The following is a 16,569-nucleotide window of genomic DNA, read 5'->3' on the forward strand; positions in this document are numbered from 1 at the left end:
AACTCCTGCGCTTGCCTCCTACGTTCCGCTTTGTTCGGCTAGGTGTGCAAAGGGAGAACCACTGCGATTGTGTTTCCAGCTCAAATGGTTAAGCACCTCAGTGGAGAAAGCCGAAAACTGTCTGTCACAATAAGCGTAAACTGGTCAGCGATCCGATGACGGTGTTAAACGACGGGCCATACATAACAATGGCCGAAGTGTTTACGGCTTGACCTCGACTGTCGCCGAACACTACCGGGGGCTATTAACTGGCCTCCCAAACTAAATCCTCGATATTTTGCTCTTACATTAGAGCTGAGGTTTCATGATCATGCTTAGCATGACAACCCAAAGAAAGGAACCGATGGCGGGACTATTTTCTGTGGAAGACATTTCTTCTGTTAAACAGTAATATAACATATCTCTCTGCGTACCTTTGTTTATAAAACTGTATGGCCAGATTGCCTTGTTTGTTGTAAATCTTTGCCCTCATAAAGGCTTTATAAAGTAGGACAAACACTCCTCGGCTATTGGCCGAGGAGGTGGAAGCCGATGGTCGGTCAACAAAGTTTTGTACAATGCGGATCCGAGCATTAATGACGTAAAGTACTTGGATACATAGAGTCATTACACATAATTTGTGATTTTACTATGGATATCAATCCTTAATTCGGCCACCCGTGCCCGCATTATGGCTTGGGGGCTACTGGGCTTCGGCTTATTATTTACAAATATTAAAGGGGCACATTGATCCCCTGATCTGGTGTTGCCACCCGACCAGTGTCTCGGGGGCTACTGCATTGCCTGTCCAATGCAGAAAATTTTAAGTGTAATACAGTCTCCGAGGAGATTTTGATCCTCAGGTTGGTCGGCCGCACCCAACCTGAGTCTTGAGGACTGAGCACGCCGCTTTTTGTGTCTCGAAGTATTTTGTCGAGCTAGGACTTGATCCTCAGACCGATTTTGCAAATCAACCTGAGTCTCAGCGGCTACGGGGATCAACGGTCTTATGTCATCCTTCATGTGCATCTCGGGTTTTAGACCGATACCCACCTTGAGGGCTACTGGCTATGTATCTCGGCAGAGAATAAATTGCACCAGTCAAAACTATTGACAAAAATTGGCCCACATTCGGGGTGGTGCACCACCTCGGAAGCAATCCGACATAAAGCTCGGGCGCTAGTGGCTGGATCCATAGAGGGCATTTCCGGCATTAAGCTCGGCTAAACTCCTTCAAACTTCTTTGAACCAAGGTGATTTACGACACTTCGGATACAGTCCGGCGTTGGAGCTCGGATACATAGTCCGGCGTTGGAGCTCGGATACAGTCCGGCATTGGAGCTCGGATACATAGTCCGGCGTTGGAGCTCGGATACATTCCGGCGTTAGAGCTGGGAAGCGGTCCGGCGTTGGTGCTCGGCTGCAAAAGATACCTTGAATGCAGTCCGGCGTTGGAGCTCAGACGCAAGAGGGCGCTGCCACCCGGGAACAACTTCAAACCCGAGGTGTGGCATAAAAATAACAAGGCATTGATAAAGGCCGGAAACTTAAAGGGGCTCCTCGGATACCCGACGTGTAAACTCGTCGAATGCATTTCGGCGATCCTCAAGATCGAAGATGAGAAGATTTGTTGAACCAGTTTTCAAGACCGACGACTGAAGATGAAGAACGGTTCGGAAGAATCGACGAGCGTCCCTAAACTTGAATACCGGTTCAGGGGGCTACTGACGGTGTCCTGGACTAGGGGGTACTCACCACGTCATCTCCCGATCTATTAGATTGGGCCGAGGACCCCCATGGCCGTATACTCATGGGCCAGTCCGGACAGCTGCCGCATACAAGGAAGATTCCACAAGACTTGGCGATCAAGACAAGGACTCCTCCCCACCGGCGTATTCGGCTAGGACTCTTGTTATCCTAGGCCTCTCGTGCATTATATAAACCGAGGCCAGGCTAGTCGATAGATGAGGAAGAACAATCATACCATAGGCTAGCTTCTAGGGTTTAGCCTCTCTGATCTCGTGGTAGATCTACTCTTGTACCACCCATATCATCAATATTAATCAAGCAGGAGTAGGGTTTTACCTCCATCGAGAGGGCCCGAACCTGGGTAAAAACATGGTGTCCCTTGTCTCCTGTTACCATCCGCCTAGACGCACAGTTCGGGACCCCCTACCCGAGATCCGCCGGTTTTGACACCGACAGGGAGAGATTTAAATCTGATTGTGGGCTGTGGCTGTAGCATGAGATAAAGAAAGGAGATTGGAGACGGCATGAGATAAATAAAAAAAAGAAATATTTAACTGGCATTGTGGGTTGTTGCTCTTTCATGAGATACAAAGACCCTTCTCGGTAGAAAGACATAAGTTGTTGCATGTTTCATTCATGCACATTTTTTCTAATCAATTGTTTTTTAAGAAAACCAAGATATTCCATCCAATCACTATTTGCCTGCCTTGATTGCTGAGATTCGTGAGGTAGGTGTGAAAAACCCTAAGCGAGATAGTAGTTTTCAAGATTATGAAAAATAACTGTTGCTTAGCACCAGATTAAAGCTTCTTTCGTGACTAATGCACAATTAATAATATTTTCCTTCCGAATTTTGGGATACGCCTCTTTGTTGCTATTGGTGCCAATATATGTATGCCGTGGTGCCTTCCTGGTGGACTTTTTGATGGACACATGCCAATTTTCTTTTTTTGCAGGCGACGCACGTTAATTTTCTCTCCCGTTGCAACGCACGGGCATTTGTGCTAGTACAACTAAAGTACGAGTACTTTCAGGTTTTATTAATCAAAGTCCACATTGAGTAGGATTACAAAAGGATCATGGGGTTGGATCATCCAACATTGTCAACCCTGATCTAGAGTGTTTGAAAACTTGACAAACTTATTAGCTTCACTATTAGCTGCTCGACATTCAAAGGTAAAAGAGCAATTAAACAGAGCTACTCTATTTTCTAATCGCAACAATAATAGTACCAAAAGTCCCATTGCTACCTCTCTAGATATCGGTCACCACTTGTTTTGAATCAGATGTGATGACCAAATCATGTAGCACCAAATCATGTGCCAATGCCAGGGCCTCTCGGCATGCTATGGACTCCATTGTGGTCACATCTGATATCCCATGTATCATCAGAGATGAAGCTTCCCATGTAGCTATTATCAGAATCTATAGAAATAGATGTAACCAACCCAACCATCTGGTTCCTTGCAATACTTGCATCAACATGGATCTTTGCGTACCCAGTTGGTGGAGCTTTTGGACGCAGTGTAGATCGTCTTGTGGCCATTGGTCTACTTGTGCTGTTCGGCTTCATGAAATCAAGCTCTCCCAAGTAGCTGCAAATAAATTGATGTGTTACACCAGAGCTTTGGAAGAACACCTCATGGATAGCTTTCCTCCGTGCAAGCTTCACAAAGATCCCATGTGATAGTGAGTTTATCATTGCAAAGATCCACTGCTTCACGCTAGGTTCCGTTGTCTCACACAAATGTCCTGCCAACCCTCCATCAACAAGAGCCCACACACACTTGGCCATCGAGAACTCCAATATCGAGTGTCTCCATGAATCTTAAGCTATGCATAGCCTGCATGCACTTGAACTCGACATGTTTCTGTTGGCCCTGACATCTTCCTTGGGAATGAAGTATTTTGCTAGTCTCCAGATGAACAACCGAATTTTCTCTGTCACCGGGATTCTCCATAGTAGCTTCCATGAAGTGGCATCACGGTCAGCACAGGAAGAGCCAGCCGCACCATCTAACCAAGCACCTCTTCTCATTTTTGTATCCACCATCATTCTGTAGGCTGACCGAACAGAAAACTCCCCATTCTTTTCAAAGTTCCATGCCCAACATTTAGGGATATGTGAAGTACATGACGGAATTTGTTGAATAGCTAGGAAGTCAATTGGAAGGCAAATTTCCTCTAGTTTAGTCATATCACATGAGGTCGAGGTGTGATCTATTAAACGCGAAAGTAGCTCTGGAGGATTGTTAGAACGATGCCCATATGGTCTCATCATGACATCCCTAGGAATCCAGTTATCAGTCCATATGTTGGTTTTTTCGCCATTGCCCATTCGACGAATTAAACCTGTTTCAAAATATCCCTCCCTTCAAGGATTGAACGTCATATTTGGCTTGGGTAGCTTCCTAGCTCTCATCCAAGGTGGTTCCATTGGGAAAGTACACTCTTTAAAATACTAAGAGATTTGGGAGTTTGAAGGATTCGCCATGACTGTTTTGCTATCAAAGCCAACTTAAACAACTCAAAAGTCCTTGAAGCCAAGGCTCCCCATGCTCTTTGGTTGTGTCATTGCCTCGCATGAGACCCAACTGGGCTTGCGTTTTCTATCCTTGCAGCCACAACAAAACTTCCATATGAAAATATTTAAGTGTTCAATGAGACCCCGTGGTAACCTGGAACAGGACAAAGAGTAAATAGGAACAGTTTGAGCAACTGATTTTACCAGTACCTCTTTACTTGCACTTGACATTGTTTGTTCGATCCATCCCTAAACTCTACTCCAAAGGTAATCCTTGAGATACTTAAAGGCACCATTTTTAGAGCACCCCATATCATATGGCATTCCCAAATAGTTTGCACTTAATGTTTCAATTGGTACATGTAGCAGATGTCGGAAAACATAGCATGCAATTTCAAAAAAAATCCTACGCTCACGCAAGATCTATCTAGGAGATGCATAGCAACGAGAGGGGGATAGTGTGTACACGTATCCTCGTAGACCGAAAGTGGAAGCGTTTGCTCAACACGGTTGATGTAGTCAAATGTCTTCTCGTTACGACCGATCGAGTACCGAACATACGGCACCTCCGAGTTCTGCACACGTTCAGTGTGATGACGTCCCTCGAGCTCTTGATCTAGCAGAGGGTCGAAGGAGTAGATGAGTTCCACCAGCACGACAACGTGGTGACGGTGATGCTGATGTGATCTGCGCAGGGCTTCGCCTAAGAACCGCGAGAATATGACCGGAGGCGTAAACTGTGGAGGGGGGCGCCGTACACAGCTTGGAGCAATTGTTGTGTTCTCTAGGACACCCCCATATATAAAGGAGGGAGGGGTGGAGGCCGGCCTAGGCGCGCCCCAAGTGGGAAGGAGTCCCACTTGGACTCCTAGTTGGATTCGCGCCCCCTTCCTTTTACCGGAGGGGGAAAGGGGGAAGGATTGGGAGAGGGAGAAGGAAAGGGGGGTGCCGCCCCCTCCCCTAGTCCAATTCGGACTCCTCCCTTGGGGGAGCGCCACACCCACGTGGGCTGGTTTGACTCCCTCCTATGGCCCTTATGGCCAATATCTTTCCCCCGGGGGTTACGGTAACCCCTTCGGTACTCCGGTATGTACCCGATACACTCCAGAACCCTTCCGATGTCCGAATACTATCTTCCAATATATCAATCTTTACCTCTCGACCATTTAGAGACTCCTCGTCATGTCCAGGATCTCATCTGGGACTTTGAACAACCTTCGATCACCAAAACACATAACTCATATAATACATATCGTCATCGAACGTTAAGCGTGCGGACCCTACGGTTCGAGAACTATGTAGACATGACCGAGACACCTCTCCAGTCAATAACCAATAGCGGAACCTGGATGCTCATATTAGTTCCCACATATTCTACGAATATCTTTATCGGTCGAACCACAATGTCAACATACGTTATTCCCTTTGTCATTGGTATGTTACTTGCCCGAGATTCGATTGTTGGTATCTCCATACCTAGTTCAATCTTGTTACCGGCAAGTCTCTTTACCCGTTCCGTAATGCATCATCCTGCAACTAACTAATTAGTCACATTGCTTGCAAGGCTTCATATGATATGCATTACCGAGAGGGCCCAGAGATACCTCTCCGATACTTGGAGTGACAAATCCTAATCTCAATCTATGCCAACCCAACAAACACCTTCGGAGATACCTGTAGAGCATCTTTATAATCACCCAATTACGTTGTGACGTTTGATAGCACAAAAGGCATTCCTCCGGTATCCGGGAGTTGCATAATCTCATAGTCGGAGGAATATGTATTTGACATGAAGAATACAGTAGCAATAAAACTGAACGATCATTATGCTAAGCTAACAGATGGGTCTTGTCCAGCACATCATTCTCCTAATAATGTGATCCCGTTCATCAAATGACAACCCATGTCTATGGCTAGGAAACTTAACCATCTTTGATTAATGAGCTAGTCAAGTAGAGGCATACTAGGGACATGGTGTTTTGTCTATGTATCCACACATGTATCAAGTTTTCGGTTAATACAATTCTAGCATGAATAATAGACATTTATCATGATATAAGGAAATATAAAATAACAAATTTATTATTGCCGCTAGGGCATATCTCCTTCAGTCTCCCACTTGCACTAGAGTCAGTAATCTAGTTCACATCGCCATGTGATTTGATACCAATAGTTCACATCTATATGTGATTAACACCCATAGTTCACATCTCCATGTGGCCAACAACCAAAGGGTTTACTAAAGTCAATAATCTAGTTCACATCTCTAAGTGATTAGCACCCAAAGAGTACTAAGGTGTGATCATGTTTTGCTTTTGGGAGAAGTTTAGTCAACGGGTCTGCCATATTCAGAGCCGTATGTATTTTTCAAATTTTCTATGTCTACAATGCTTTGCATGGAGCTACTCTAGCTAATTGCTCCCACTTACAATATGTATCCAGATTGAGACTCAGAGTCATCCGGATCGGTGTAAAAGCTTGCATCGACGTAACTCTTTACGACGAACTCTTTATCACCTCCATAACCGAGAAATGTTTCTGTAGTCCTCTTAGGTAACTAAGGATAACTTTGACCGCTGTCCAGTGATCCACTCCTGGATCACTATCGTACCCCCTTGCCAAACTCATGATAAGGTACACCATAGGTCTAGTATACAGCATAGCATACTTTTAGAACCTATGGCTAGGCATAGGGAATGCCTTTCATTCTCTTTCTATTTTCTGCTATGGTCGGGGTTTTTGAGTCTTACTCAACTTTACACCTTGCAACACATGCAAGATCTCCTTCTTTGATTATTTTATTTTGAACTACTTCAAAATCTTGTCAAGGTATGTACTCATTGAAAAATCTTATCAAGCGTCTTGATCTATCTCTATAGATCTTGATGCCCAATATGTAAGCAGCTTCACCGAGGTCTTTCTTTGAAAAACTCCTTTCAAACTCTCCTTTATGCTTTCCAGAAAATTCTACATCATTTCCCATCAACAATATGACATTCACATGTACTTATTAGAAAGGCTGTAGTGCCCCCACTCACTTTCTTATAAATACAAGCTTCACCACAGGTGTGTATAAAACTATATGCTTTGATCAACTCATCAAAGCATATATTCCAACTCCGAGATGCTTGCACCAGTCCATAGATGGATCACTGGAGCTTGCACATTTTGTTAGCACCTTTAGGATTGACAAAACCTTCTGGTTGCATCATATACAACTCTTTTTTTAATAAATACATTAAGGAATGCAGTTTTGATATCCATTTGCCAGATTTCATAAAATGCGGCAATTGCTAACATGATTAGGACAAACTTAAGCATCGATACGAGTGAGAAAATATCATCGTAGTCAACACCTTGAACTTGTCAAAAACCTTTTCCGACAATTCGAGCTTTGTAGATAGTAACACTACCATCACCATCCATCTTCCTCTTGAAAATCCATTTATTTTCTATGACTCGCTGGTCATCGAGCAAGTCAACCAAAGTCCACACTGTGTTCTCATACATGGATCATATCTCAAATTTCATGGCCTCAAGCCATTTATCGGAATCTGGGCTCATCATGCTTCTTCATAGTTCGTAGGTTCATCATGGTCTAGTAATATGACTCCTAGAACAGGATTACTGTACCACTCTAGTGCGGATCGTGCTCTTGTTGACCTATGAGGTTTTGTAGTAACTTGATCTGAAGTTTCATGATCATCATCATTAGCTTCCTCTCTAGTTGGTGTAGGCATCATGGGAATGGTTTTCTCGGATGAGCTACTTTCCAAATTGAGAGAAGGTACAATTACCTCATCAAGTTCTACTTTCCCCCCACTCACTTCTTTCGAGAGAAACTCCTTCTCTAGAAAGGTTTCGTTCTTGGTAACAAACATCTTGCCATCGAATCTGTGGTAGAAGGTGTACCCAATTGGTTCCTTAGGGTATCCTTGTTGGGGGGCGTAGCAGAAATCAAAATTTTTTAACGCATCACCAAGATCAATCTATGGAGTAATCTAGCAACGAGGGGAAGGAGAGTGCATCTACATACCCTTGTAGATCACTGAGCGGAAGCGTTCAAGTGAACGGGGTTGATGGAGTCGTACTCATCATGATCCAAATCACCGATGTTCCTAGTGCCGAACGGACGGCACCTCTGCGTTCAACACACATGCATCCCATCGTGACGTCTCCCATGCCTTGATCCAGCAAGGAGAGAGGGAGAGGTTGGGGAAGACTCCGTCCAGTAGCAGCACGACGGCGTGGTGGTGGTGGAGGAGCGTGGCAATCCTGCAGGGCTTCGCCAAGCACCGCGGGAGAGGAGGAGGACTTGGGAGAGGGGGAGGGCTGCGCCAGAACTTGGGGTGCGGCTGCCCTCCCACCCCTCCACTATTTATAGGTGGGGAGAGAGGGGGGCCGTCCCCCCTAGATCCCATCTAGGGTTGGGGGCGGCGGCCAAGGAGGGGAGGAGTGCCTCCCAAGTCAAGTGGAGGCCCTCCCCTTTAGGGTTTCCCCTCTCCCATGCGCATGGGCCTTCACTACTAGGGAAAACCCTAGCAGTAGCGCTGGTTTTGTGGTCACTAGTAGCGCGGGTAGGCGCGCTACTAATAAGGCACTACAGCTATTGCTTAGCAGTAACGCGTGCCCGCACGCGCTACTGCTAGTACAAATAGCTGCAGCATTTGTTCAGTACCACGCTACTGCTAAGGTAACTACTTGCAGCGTGTTTTCTGTCCATCGCTACTAGTATTTTTTTATTTTTATTTTTAGTGTATTTATGCGCCATCGTACAAATATTGATACAATACCAGTTATGAGGTCTACATCATTATGTCCATAACAGTGTGTCAAATGAAGGTAGATTAGGTTCAAGTGGAGGCAATATGTGGTGCATGTCAAAAGTATACTACTATTCCAAACTTGATCTAGTTTGGACTAGTAGTACTTTCGATGTGCACCACATGTTGCCTCCACTTGAATCTAATCCGCCAGCACAAGCTATTTAATCATCATCATAGTCATTACCACCAACAGTATTTATTTAATCACCGCTAACACTAGCTAATAATAATCATCATAGTCATTACCACCAATACTAGCTATTTTATCATCATAGTAATAGTGTAGCACATCATCATCCTCAAACTCATTTCTAGCTAGCTAATCACTCCTGCTGCTCTCTCTTAGGTAAAATACATAAACCATGTATAGCTCTCCTCCTTGATCAAGCTGGAGCATGCAAATGAACCTGTCTCCTAATCGTGGGTAGCGCATCTGTTTGCTGCCCCGTAGTACTTCTCTGCGCTCCCCCATCACATATTTGGTCCAGTCTTGCACTATTAAGCATCTGTCGCTAATCTTGAATGCACTAAAGTAATCTGTAGGATATCTTGGCCGTAAGCTGATAATACTCATGGTACCTTTAGTCTCGATCCCATAAGGCACAACATTCATCGGGAGTCCCTGTTGAAGAACATCGTATAGTAACATACTTAGCAATGAAGTTTAGCTTCAAAAGTAATGTATGGAAAAGATGCACTGAGGACAAATAGTAAAAATCTTACCATCCTTCCTAAATAGATGTGACCGTAGTTCATTACGAACACTATTGGTCACACATTTTCAGTACTAACATTTTTAAATGCAAGAAGAAAATTTGCCTTGACAATATCAAGATCCTCAAGCCATGAAACATAATGACAGAGCTCCTCGCAGTTGAGTTCAGCCCTAGGACAGTATACGGTCCTGCCTACCAAGCACTGGACATGTTTGCTTGCACCAAAATAAGCTGACAATACAAATTAGTTGCCAACTATTTTTGAATAAACAATATCAAAGACATAAATATGGTTGAGAAACTTACATAATGGTATAACTGGAGGCGTCTGCACATCGACCCAGATGTCGGTATTACCTTCAATATCATCTTTCGGACGAATATCAAAGGTGATAACCATATTAGGCTCAAATGCATAAGTCTTGCATAGTGCTCGCCATGTTTTGCATCCAAAATAGGTGTAGTCGTCTGAATTGTATAATTTTGCATGGAAAATATAACCATGCTCGGTCTTCAAGTAAACTTTCTTTTCCTCCGCACTATGACTGAAACCTATCTTATCCAATACAAAAAATCTTGCATGGCAGGGGATACGCTAGTTGAATAGTAAAAAAATATAAGTTGAAGCAAATGAAGCAGATATCATGCTTAATTACGAAAAAAGACTTGTCGTTGTGACTTACTGTATCCACTTCGAAGTTCTCGTCCAGCTTGATGCTGAAGCACCTATCATCATCTAGGAAGATTCCGTCGCAAAGTCCGCGCTCGTCTTCGGAGTATTTGCAAATACCGAAATCCTTTTCGTCGTCAGACATTTCCTATGTTCATAGTTAAAACATTAATTGAAAATCGATCGAAGACCACTACCAGGATACTCAACACACAAATCCGGGGCACTCGATATTTCCTACATATTCTGGCACAAGTCATGCCAAAATTCACGGAAAAATCCGGCATGACCTTTGCTAAAATAGGACATATCGAGCGTCTGAAATTTGCCGGAACGGAAATGAATCAACACTCCGGCAAAACATAGGCCACTCGGAGGTGTAACCTGCAAACATGACCGGCCACTTGGATATTGAGCAACACAAGATATACATTTCAAAATATCTTATAGGACTCAAATTAGCATGCATTCAATAAGCAAAAGTAAATCATCTCATGAGTCCGTACATCGTCGAATATTATCACTAATACATCACGAATAGTGTCATACATATAACATCACTAATACAACTAAAACCCTAGCACATGACGGGTATCGGCGCGGGCAGTGGACACCCACAGAGAAGGAACCATCACGGGATCATAGCTCCAGTGAGATCCCCGGAGAACCTGCCAGGTATTGGAGAACGACATGTGCTCCAATGCAAACAAGTAGCGACGGACGTGCACGTCCTCCTCACTGACACGGTGACGCACCACCTCTGCGGAGTCCTCGAGCCTCTGGATCGTCACTAGCCCACGCGACCGCCACCAAAGAAGGTTCGGGTCAACGACGGGCTGGCTCCTCACCAACCTGCGCCCCCGGTAGGTAGCGCCTCCCAGTACCACCCCGGCGGAGCCCAGACCCGGACATGGTCGATCTGGTCAAGCAGGTGTCGTCCTCCGCCGACTCGACGACGAGGATGCGGGATAGGCCTCGTCCACGTCGAGGCGGGAAAAATTGCTTTAACTAAAAAATAGCAACAAGTTCTTACTAACTAGTTCTATTAATTCAACTAGTTCTTACTAAAAATAAACTTACTACAAATAAAAATATTCTAGTACCTAATTAGTACCTAGTTCTTACTAACTAATTAGTACCTATGAACTACTGCCCTAATTACCATCTAATTTGATGAACCTATAGGGGTGGAAAGTGGTAGCGGATATTTCAATTATCCAACTATAAAGTGAAATAAGTGGTCAAATTTTACTCGTTTTATGATTCATCTTAGAAATTTGATTCGTTTTCACCCTTACATGAACCCTAACTCATTTGAGCCGCATCCGCATCTGATCTATTTCCACTCTTACATGAACCCTAACTAATTTGATGCAACTAAAATATAAAGAAACCCTAGGCAGAGGCAGGGGAGAGGGAGGAGCGGGCGTGCTCACCTCGGGTGCCTGCGACGAGGGAGGGACAGGGCGGCGTCGAGGTCAGGGTCGGGGCTCGGGCGTGCGGCGGATGGCGGCCGCGTCGAGGTCGGGGTCGGGGGTGGCGTCCAGGGCGGCGTTGAGGTCGGGGGTGGGGGCGGCGTTGAATCTGGGGTCGGGGCGGCGTAGAGGGTGCGGAGAGCGCGCGGCGGCCGACGGGCGACGGCGGCGGCGAGAGTGGAGAGAGTTGGATTTGGGGGAAGTGGCCGCATGGGGAAGGACGAACCCCGTGGTTAAGTCAGAAGTAGCAGTAGCGCGTTCCAGGAAAAGCGCTGCTGCTATCTTAGCTACATCGCGTTCTGTGACACACGCTACTGCTACTCCTTTCTCTTTTTTCCCTTTTTCATTTAGTTTTCTTCACATTTTATTTTTTTTCCTTTCACCTTATTCTATTTCTTTCATTTTCAATTACCTTCCATTTAATTTTATAACCTTTAGCAGTAGCGAGTTTATATTAAAACGCGCTGCTACAAGTAAAGTACCGGTAGCGCGGTTCATCATAGGTCGCTACTACTATGTGTAGCCTATCGGCTAAGCCGTGGGAATTTTAGTAGTAACGTGTTTACAGCCAGACGCACTACTGCTAGATCTTTATCTGCCGCGTGGTTTCCTCAGGCGCGCTACTGCTACTTAGCACCAGCGTGCTTTTTTGACCCACGCTACTGCTAAAGTTCTGTGTATAAGGTTTTCCCTAGTAGTGCTTGGGGGGGGGGTAGTGCCCCTGTCCCATTAAGGCTAGGGCGCCCCCTTACAGCCCATGCTACTATATTGGACGTGGTGGAACATTTTCCGGACCTCCGGTCCCCTCTGGAATCCTCCGGAACCTTCCGGAAGCTTCCCGGTACAATACCAGAAAAAACCGAACTTTTCCCGGAACCCGAACAACAACTTTCCATATATAAATCTTTACCTCTGGACCATTCCGGAACTCCTCGTGATGTCCGGGATCTCATCTGGGACTCCGAACAATATTCGGTAACCACGTATATCTATTCCCTATAACCCTAGCGTCATCGAACCTTAAGTGTGTAGACCCTACGGGTTCGGGAACCATGCAGACATGACCGAGACGTTCTCCGGTCAATAACCAACAGCGGGATCTGGATACCCATGTTGGCTCCCACATGTTCCACGATGATCTCATCGGATGAACCACGATGTCGAGGATTCAATCAATCCCGTATTCAATTCCCTTTGTCTAGCAGTATAGTACTTGCCCGAGATTCGATCGTCGGTATCCCGATACCTTGTTCAATCTCGTTACCGGCAAGTCTCTTTACTCATTCCGTAACACATCATCCCGTGATGAACCCCTTGGTCACATTGTGCACATTATGATGATGTCCTACCGAGTGGGTCCAGAGATACCTCTCCATCACACGGAGTGACAAATCCCAATCTCGATTCGTGCCAACCCAACAGACACTTTCAGAGATACCCGTAGTGCACCTTTATAGCCACCCAGTTACGTTGTGATGTTTGGTACACCCAAAGCATTCCTATGGTATTCGGGAGTTGCACAATCTCATGGTCTAAGGAAATGATACTTGACATTAGAAAAGCTTTAGCATACGAACTACACGATCTTTTGTGCTAGGCTTAGGATTGGGTCTTGTCCATCACATCATTCTCCTAATGATGTGATCCCGTTATCAACGACATCCAATGTCCATGGTCAAGAAACCATAACCATCTATTGATCAACGAGCTAGTCAACTAGAGGCTTACTAGGGACATCGTGTTGTCTATGTATCCACACATGTATCTGAGTTTCCTATCAATACAATTATAGCATGGATAATAAACGATTATCATGAACAAGGAAATATAATAATAACCAAATTTGTTATTGCCTCTAGGGAATATTTCCAACAATCCTATGAAGACGCACTTCTCCGATTTGGGTTCGAGCTTATCAGGTTGAAGCATTTTGACATAAGCATCGCATCCCCAAACTTTAAGAAACGACAGCTTAGGTTTGTTGCCAAACCACAGTTCATATGGTGTTGTCTCAATGGATTTTGACGGTGCCCTGTTTAACGTGAATGCAGTTGTCTCTAATGCATAACCCCAAAACAATAGTTGTAAATCGGTAAGAGACATCATAGATCGCACCATATCTAATAAAGTGCGGTTACGACGTCCGGACACACAATTACGCAGCGGTGTTCCAGGTGGCGTGATTTGTGAAACTATTCCACATTGTTTTCAATGAAGGCCAAACTCGTAACTCAAATATTCACCTCCACGATCAAATCGTAGAAACTTTTATTTTCTTGTTACGATGATTCTCCATTCCACTCTGAAATTCTTTGAATTTTTCAAATGTTTCAGACTTGTGTTTCATTAAGTAGATATACCCATATCTGCTCAAATCATCTGTGAGGGTCAGAAAATAACGATACCCGCCACAAGCTTCAACACTCATCAGACCGCATACATCGGTATGTGTTATTTCCAATAAGTCATTAGCTTGTTCCATTGTTCCGGAGAACGGCGTTTTAGTCATCTTGCCCATAAGGCATGGTTCGCAAGTATCAAATGATTCATAATCAAGTGATTCCAAAAGCCCATCATCATGGAGTTTCTTCATGCGCTTTATACCAATATGACCTAAATGGCAGTGCCACAAGTATGTTGCACTATCATTATCAACTTTGCATCTTTTGGCATCAATATTATGAATATGTGTATCACTACGATCGAGATTCACTAAACCATTAACATTGGGTGTATGACCATAGAAGGTTTTATTCAGGTAAATAGAATAACAATTATTCTCTGTCTTAAATGAATAACTGTATTGCAATAAACATGATATAATCATATTCATGCTCAACGCAAACACCAAATAACATTTATTTAGGTTCAGCACTAATCCCGAAAGTATAGGGAGTGTGCGATGATGATCATATCAATCTTGGAACCACTTCAAACGCACATCGTCACTTCACCCTCAACTAGTCTCTATTTATTCTGCAACTCCTGTTTCGAGTTACTAATCTTAGCAACCAAACAGGTATCAAATACCCAGGGGCTACTACGAGCACTAGTAAGGTACACATCAATAACATGTATAACAAATATACCTTTGTTCACTTTGCCATCCTTCTTATCCGCCAAATATTTGGGGTAGTTCTGCTTCCAGTGACCATTTCTTTTGCGGTAGAAGCACTTAGTTTCAGGCTTAGGTCCAGCTTTGGGATTCTTCACATGAGTGACAACTTGCTTGCCGTTCTTCTTGAAGTTCCCTTTCTTTCCCTTTGCCATTTTCTTCAAACTAGTGGTCTTGTTTAATCATCAACACTTGATGCTTTTTCTTGATTTCTACCTTCGTCGATTTTAGCATCACGAAGAGCTCGGGAATCACTTTCATCATCCCTTGCATATTTTCTACCTCTTGAGCATGCAATGGTTTTCCCTTGGAGAGGAAAGGGTGATGCAGCAAAGTAACGTAAGTATTTCCCTCAGTTTTTGAGAACCAAGGTATCAATCCAGTAGAAGGCTACACGCAAATCCCTCATACCCGCACAAACAAATAAGAACCTTACAATCAACGTGATAAAGGGGTTGTCAATCCCTTCACAGCCACTTGCAAAAGTGAGATATGATAGAGATAATAAGATAAATATTTTTGGTATTTTTATGATATAGATTGGAAAGTAAAGATTGCAAAATAAAGTAGATCAGAAACTTATATGATGGAAAATAGACCCAGGGGCTATAGGTTTCACTTGTGGCTTCTCTCAAGATAGCATAAGTATTACGGTGGGTGAAGAAATTACTGTCGAGCAATTGATAGAAAAGTGCATAGTTATGATAATATCTAGGCATGATCATGTATGTAGGCATCACGTCCGCGACAACTAGATCAAAACGATTCTGCATCTACTACAATTACTCCACACATCGACCGCTATCCAGCATGCATCTAGAGTATTAAGTTCCTAAGAACAGGGTAACACATTAGGCAAGATGACATGATGTAGAGGGATAAACTCAAGCAATATGACATAAACCCCATCCTTTTATCCTCAATGGCAACAATACAATACGTGCTTTGCTGCCCCTACTGTCACTGGGAGAGGTGCTACGTCTTGAGCTTGCGTTGGTTTTCCTCGAAGAGGAGAGGGTGATGCAGCAAAGTGTAGCGTAAGTATTTCCCTCAGTTTTGAGAACCAAGGTATCAATCCAGTAGGAGGCTCCTCAAAAGTCCCACGCACCTACACAAACAAACTAAGAACTCGCAACCAACACAATAAAGGGGTTGTCAATCCCTTCACGGCCACTTGCGAAAGTGAGATCTAATAAAGATAGTACGATAAGATAAATATATTTTTGGTATTTTTGATATAGATGCAAAAGGTAAAGATGCAAATAAAAGTAGATGGAAAGCAAATATGATAACAGATAGACCCGGGGGCCATAGGTTTCACTAGAGGCTTCTCTCAAGATAGCATAAGTATTACGGTGGGTGAACAAATTACTGTCGAGCAATTGATAGAAAAGCGCATAGTTATGAGATTATCTAGGCATGATCATGTATATAGGCATCACGTCCATAACAAGTAGACCGACTCCTACCTGCATCTACTACTATTACTCCACACATCGACCGCTATCCAGCATG

The sequence above is a fragment of the Triticum dicoccoides genome, chromosome 2B (assembly GCF_002162155.2).
Source record: "Triticum dicoccoides isolate Atlit2015 ecotype Zavitan chromosome 2B, WEW_v2.0, whole genome shotgun sequence".
NCBI lineage: Eukaryota > Viridiplantae > Streptophyta > Magnoliopsida > Poales > Poaceae > Triticum > Triticum dicoccoides.